Raw genomic sequence first — 6,091 nt, 5'->3', positions numbered from 1 at the left:
CAACTGAACCTCTTATTTGTTTTATTGTGCCTTTCATTTCTAAGATTTCTGGTGTTTTGTTTGTTTGTTTGTTTGTTTTGTTTTGTTTTCTCAATATATCCAGGTCTTTATTGAGTTTCTCATTCATATTTTGTACTGATTTCCTTAATTCATTCTATTGTTTTCTTTTCTCTTGGAATTCATTCATCATTTTAAAAATAATTATTTTCTATTCCTTAATTGATATTTCATCCACTTCAATATCTCTGAGGTCAGTTCCTGGTGAATTATGAACTGTAGGAGGTATTGTGTTATCTTATTTTTCTATTTCCTTTATTTCTGTGTTGGATTTTGTGCATTTGTTGGGATACATTTGTCTTCTCCTCTTATATGTGAACTTTTTAGAGCACAGACTTTTTTTGTCAAGTTGTCCTAGAGTGATTTTCATTGAAACTCCTTGTAGGTGTGTTATTCAAAACTTTTGTGTTAATTCTATTTTTGCTATAGGAGTGGACATCATGAAATGGAGCTGAGCCCTCTAGTAGCCTAGCTACTACTTGGGGCCTGATCATTACTTCGTTTTTTCCCTCTTCTTTGTATTAAAGTATTTCTGGAGTTTGAGTGTGGTTAATTTGTTTATGGAGCTAGTTATAATCTCTCATGGCTAGGTTTTATTCAACAGCAGAGTTTCTACCTTGTGAACTTGTAGTGTCCCTGAAGATTCCAAGCACCTTTGAAGATCAGTGGAGGATCTAGAAAGTAAGTAAGAGAAATGCATATACATCATTACAACTGGTGATGTTCTTATCCAGGGTTCAGCACATTTTTCGCTGCAGCCCAGAATGACTGAAGAAACAGAAGGTTGCAATGGGAGCTGGCTATTATAGTTCAAAGGCAGTGTGGCATGCCAGGGAGAATTGCTCCAGGTTCAGCTGACTAGGTGAATAATGTCAACCTAAGCTTAAAACTAATGTGGTTGAGAACAAAGAACATTATTACATTTATCTGTGGCTAATTAGGACTGAAATAAAGGAAAATAGATTTAATCAGTCTTAAAAATGGGTGCTTCTAAGAACACAGTTTTGATCAAATTTTTTGGTCCTGCCAGGTATGATCACACCTGCCTGTCATCTCAGCAACTCAGGAGACTGAGGAGGATTACAATTTCTTAATGAGACCCTTTCTCAAAATTAAAATAGATTAATTAATAAATAAATAAATCTGTGGTTTTAGCTCAGTGGCAAAGAGCCCTTGGGTTCAATTTTCAGTACTACAAAATAAAAAAATAAATAAAATATCGTGGTCCTGATATCTAAATTTCAATTTGTATATGTGCTCATTGATAGGGCAGCTTTTAAAAACATACAGTCATAATATTGGCTTAAACTTTCAATAGATGGGCATTACCCAGTGTGTAATATAACAAAATACAATTGAATCAATTAATACGTGCTGAGAGCCATAGCCGAGTCCGAATGATGCATGGTATTTTTGCCAGAACCGAGTGGTTGAGAAGTGAGGCCAGCAAGCCACTGAGATGATAATGGTTATGTTAAGCTGTGAATATTAGACCTCTGCTGTCTGCCTAGGCCTGCTACTTTGGAGTTCTCATGCTATTTTGGAGTTCTCGCGGGGATTCCCGGAGAGTTCCCATTGGTTGGGGAAGTGCTGGAGGAGGATTTTCTGGTTGGTGGTTCCTGGAGAAGCCATGTGGTATTCGGGGAAGTTCCCAGGAGTGTGTGTGGAGTGTGCTGGTGGAGTTCAGAAATAAAGTTTGTTCCTGCTTCAGTGGCTCGTGGCCACTTCAGACTGCGGCAAATATGTGAGTAGAACTACTATTTTACTAGCCATTTTACTTCACAATTTTAGGAATCACATTCTGTTGTTGCTTAAAACATTTTTATTCAATGCTTTACAAAATTTATAATGAGAACAAAATTAAAACAGAAAGAAGGAAGAGAAGTAGTAGAAAGAAGAAGAAATGTAATATATATGTGTGTGTGTATCATATATGTACCTTAGCTTCACTTTCATACAAATGAGGAATCAACAACACAGACAGGCTACTTAACTCTCCCAATGTCACAAAGGTAATGAAACTAAGGTTTGAACCCCATGATCTGGCTCCAGAATCTATGATCTCAATTATTATGTCAACTTTGTATAATTTGGAAAATGCTGCTTTCCCAATAACTTGCTGTAATTCAGTTCTCTCTCTCTCTTTCTCTCTCTCTCTCTCTCTCCCCCCTTCTCTCTCTCCAGCATCTATGTATCCAGAGATGAAATATTTGCTTTAATTTTTTTCTGTTATGGTGATGATGGAATTGAATTAATCCTTTCATAGGCTTGTTCTCTTTTATGTTTAAAACGTATAAGAACAAGGTAGTCTTTAATGTCTAAGATTGCTAAGTAACTCATCTGTGAGTGTCCATGGCCAGACTATCCCCATAAAAAGTGCCGGGCCAAATGAAGTAGGCAAGATGGGACATTTTGCTTTAGAATGAAGCATCATTTATTAATTTCAGAGCTTTAAGATTTTCTGAAATTAGGATAGGAACTATAAGATTTTTTTTTCAGAAAATCCTTTGGACATGTCACTGAAATGGTATTGATTGAATAATGTACACTCTATCTTGGAAGAGGTTTTTTTTTTCATTCAGTAACAAAATCTTGGCGCCAATAATTGTCAAACACTGTGGATACTATATGCACTGTGGATACTATAGTCCCTTCTCTCCTAGAGTTTGCAATTTAATAGGGGAAGTGAGGTATCTATCAGACAAATATAAGAGTAGAATCTGTTGAAAAGAGACTCTGCTCTTATATTAGAGATCAATTGTTAGAGAACAATCCCTACTTTGGGAGAGCTAATTCAGTCTCTGATATTCAGTGAATCATAGGCATTGGTATCTGAATAATGATTTACAATTATAGCAGAAAAGAATTTGGGGCATGAGGAACAGGTGGAGGGAAAAAAAGGGAATCTACTAAACACATGGCACATTATTTTCAAGAATTACAGAAGAGACCAATATGGAAAGAAAATTATTTAAAATGTGTTAGGTTTCTTGAAAGATAATGCAGCACTAGTTTGTTAAGGATTTAAAAGAAACTAATCTGGTCAGCCAGAAATCTTTGTGCTTCATTCCCACTTTCATAAAGGACAGGAAAGTTTTGGGGGAAAGACTTGAAGAAGGCCATGGTTATAAAAGCATAGAAATCCTCTTGTGCACTTTACTCTGCTTTGGGCTTCTAATTCCCCATCAGAATTCTGCTGTTCCTAATGCCACTTAAAACATCACCAACTTTTTCATAAGGGGGCAAAAGTCACCTGAACCATAACTCATCTCCTTATAGCAGAAGTGATAAGTAATGGGTTACTTCTTCATGCTGCAAGAATTTCCAGTTTCTCTCTCACACAGCTCTCTCTTATTTCTCAGTCTTTCCTTGGAATAATATATCAGAGCTGGCCGCTTAAGAGGAAATCAAATCAGTACCCGTAAGGCCAGAAAACTTTATTTCAAATTCTTCCTTTTGCTTATTACAAATGGAATTCTCTCTTTCTCCCTCTCTTTCACATAGATACATGCATGCATGCACATTGACACACACACACACACACACACACACAGAGACACACACACAATGAGAGAGAGAGAGAGAGAGAGAGAGAGAGAGAGAGAGAGAGAGAGAGGATGAGAGGATGTATATATGTAATGGATCATGTTTATGAGAAAGCCAATTAGTCTCTTTTTTCCCTAGTTTTTCACCTGGCTCCAACACTACACTTCCTTCCCAGCTTTTATTCCAGTTTAATATGGCCATAAAACTAAGTTATAATTAAAATAATATAAAGAGTGATAAGTGCCTTTAAAAGAGTGATTGGTGGGCCTTTAAAATAATCATATGCATTCTCCATGCTTGTCTCCTTTCTTGTTCCTTTCAATGGTAGTGGTCAGCATGATTCCAAAGCCATGTGTAGAAGATGCAAGAGTTCCTACTTGGGTAGAACTCTACATGACTACCTGGATTTAGGACCTTTGATCAGATGCCCACCCACTTCCACCACATCTAAACTCTTCTTTCCTCACTGATCTTTAATATCTGCCCTGGATTATTAATCAAGAGAGAGACATATTGTTTTTTATTGTTGTTGTTTAAGTCCTTAACATTTTGTTAAATATTTTATCTGTATATTTGCTATTGCTTCTTAACTTATTCTAACTGATGCAGAATCTCAAAGTTTTCATTCTGTCTTTTGAAACATACTCATTTCAGATAAGCATAACTGTATATACTTTGAATATAATTCTCTTGATTAATTAAACTGTTTTGATTAGATAAGGAATTAATCCATTGTACATTGATTTTCTTTTATAGCTATTAACATTTTAACTGTGTACAAAGCAAAACCTATAAATGCTAGTAAAATCACTCTTGACCTAAGGAGAAAATGATTTAGTTTAATAGGGAATTCTTTAAAAGGACCACTTTTTCCCCATGTACCCTGCCACTATTAATCATTTATTTAAAACATAAAAACTAGCTCTTAAAATATTTTTCTATTACCCTTAAAATAACGCTTCCAGATTGGAAAAAAAATTCTAATTTGGACCTGAAATTTTCTCTTTTGTACTTCAACACATTTTTTTCTAACTATGCTGGACTTCACTACTTTCTTATGAAGCACAGTTATCAAAGTTTTTCACATAAAATTTCAAGTGTTTTAAAAATGAAAAAACTGAAAAAACTATTAACAAGTAATAGTAGAGTATGTTATTAAAATATCTTTGTACCTATTTCAAAACTATTAATATTAGTCATGATTCTAACGTCACAAAAATTTCTCAAAGATGTGCTTGAGGAGCTTTGGCTCATCAGGTGTGTATTTTATGCCATGGATTTTCAAGGTTGAGGTCCTGGGCAGTCTTTGACCTTGAGCTCTGCATGTGAAAGAATACTGAAGGTTTTCAGTGTATAACTTAAGGCAAATTTAATTCTTTTTTTTTTTTTAATCATTTTACCATTTGTATTGACAAGCGCAAAAGAAAAGAAAAAAAGAAAGAAAGCTCAGAAACATTTTTACTTTTGTTAGTCACAATAAAATTACTAAAATATCCAGAGGGATGTAATATCAAAAAGGACCTTATTTGAGACTCATTTTCCTGCAAATTGAATTTGTACTTCATTTAGCTTGAGATAAAATTTTAAAATAGGAAAATGTCTTCCTATGAAATAAATGATATTTATTTTGAGTTTAGGTACTTACCTATAGGTAATCACAGTGATCCAGCACCCAATTATCAATATAAAATATATTCGAGTGCATCCAGTGGTTGGTTGTTTAGTGTAACTTTTAACTCATTTGAACTTATTTTAATGGGTTTTAAATGCTAGAAATTTCTTCTCATATTTTGAACTAAATTTAGGATAAAAAGTGTCTTGGTGCCTACAGATGTTGCTCAGAATCTGAAAGCTAGTTTTATTCCAGAAAGGATAGGCATAGTGTGATTCTCATAATCTATTCATGGAATCAACCATCTATTATCAACTCTGTATCAATAATTAAATCAGGTACTATCTCACTTGGAAATAGATCCCAGATTTCCAACAAATATATGTTCATAGACATATTCATGCGTATATACATGCAAGCAACTAAAAATTCTCAGATACAAAGTTGAAACTATCATCAAATAATTTAAATCAAATAGTGTTGAAATTATTTTTAGCTTTTGCCTTTTTGTGTGTTAAAGATAAAAATGAATAATTTAGTATAATGATTATTAACTTCAGGAAGAGAATATGGATGTGAGGCAATAACTTACCTACTACAGGTTACAACTTGTCATTGAAACTACATGAGTCAATTGTGTTCTTGGCAGCAGAATAGGGTCTGTTTCCAAGTGTTGGAGGAATAGATTCTACTTCCAGGTGATGTGTACATTCTGTGTTCTTCCCCTCTATTTTGAATTCAATTCCCTTGCATTAGCAGAACAGACATTTAAAAAGTAAAGGTAACACACACTGACAAAAATGAAGACCTTCTAGAAGATTGAAAACAAAAAAAGGATGAGACCATATTTAGGGGAAAAAGTAAACAACAAAACAA

Source organism: Callospermophilus lateralis, chromosome 1, assembly GCF_048772815.1.
Source record: "Callospermophilus lateralis isolate mCalLat2 chromosome 1, mCalLat2.hap1, whole genome shotgun sequence".
NCBI lineage: Eukaryota > Metazoa > Chordata > Mammalia > Rodentia > Sciuridae > Callospermophilus > Callospermophilus lateralis.
Note: the sequence above shows the minus strand (reverse complement) of the source record.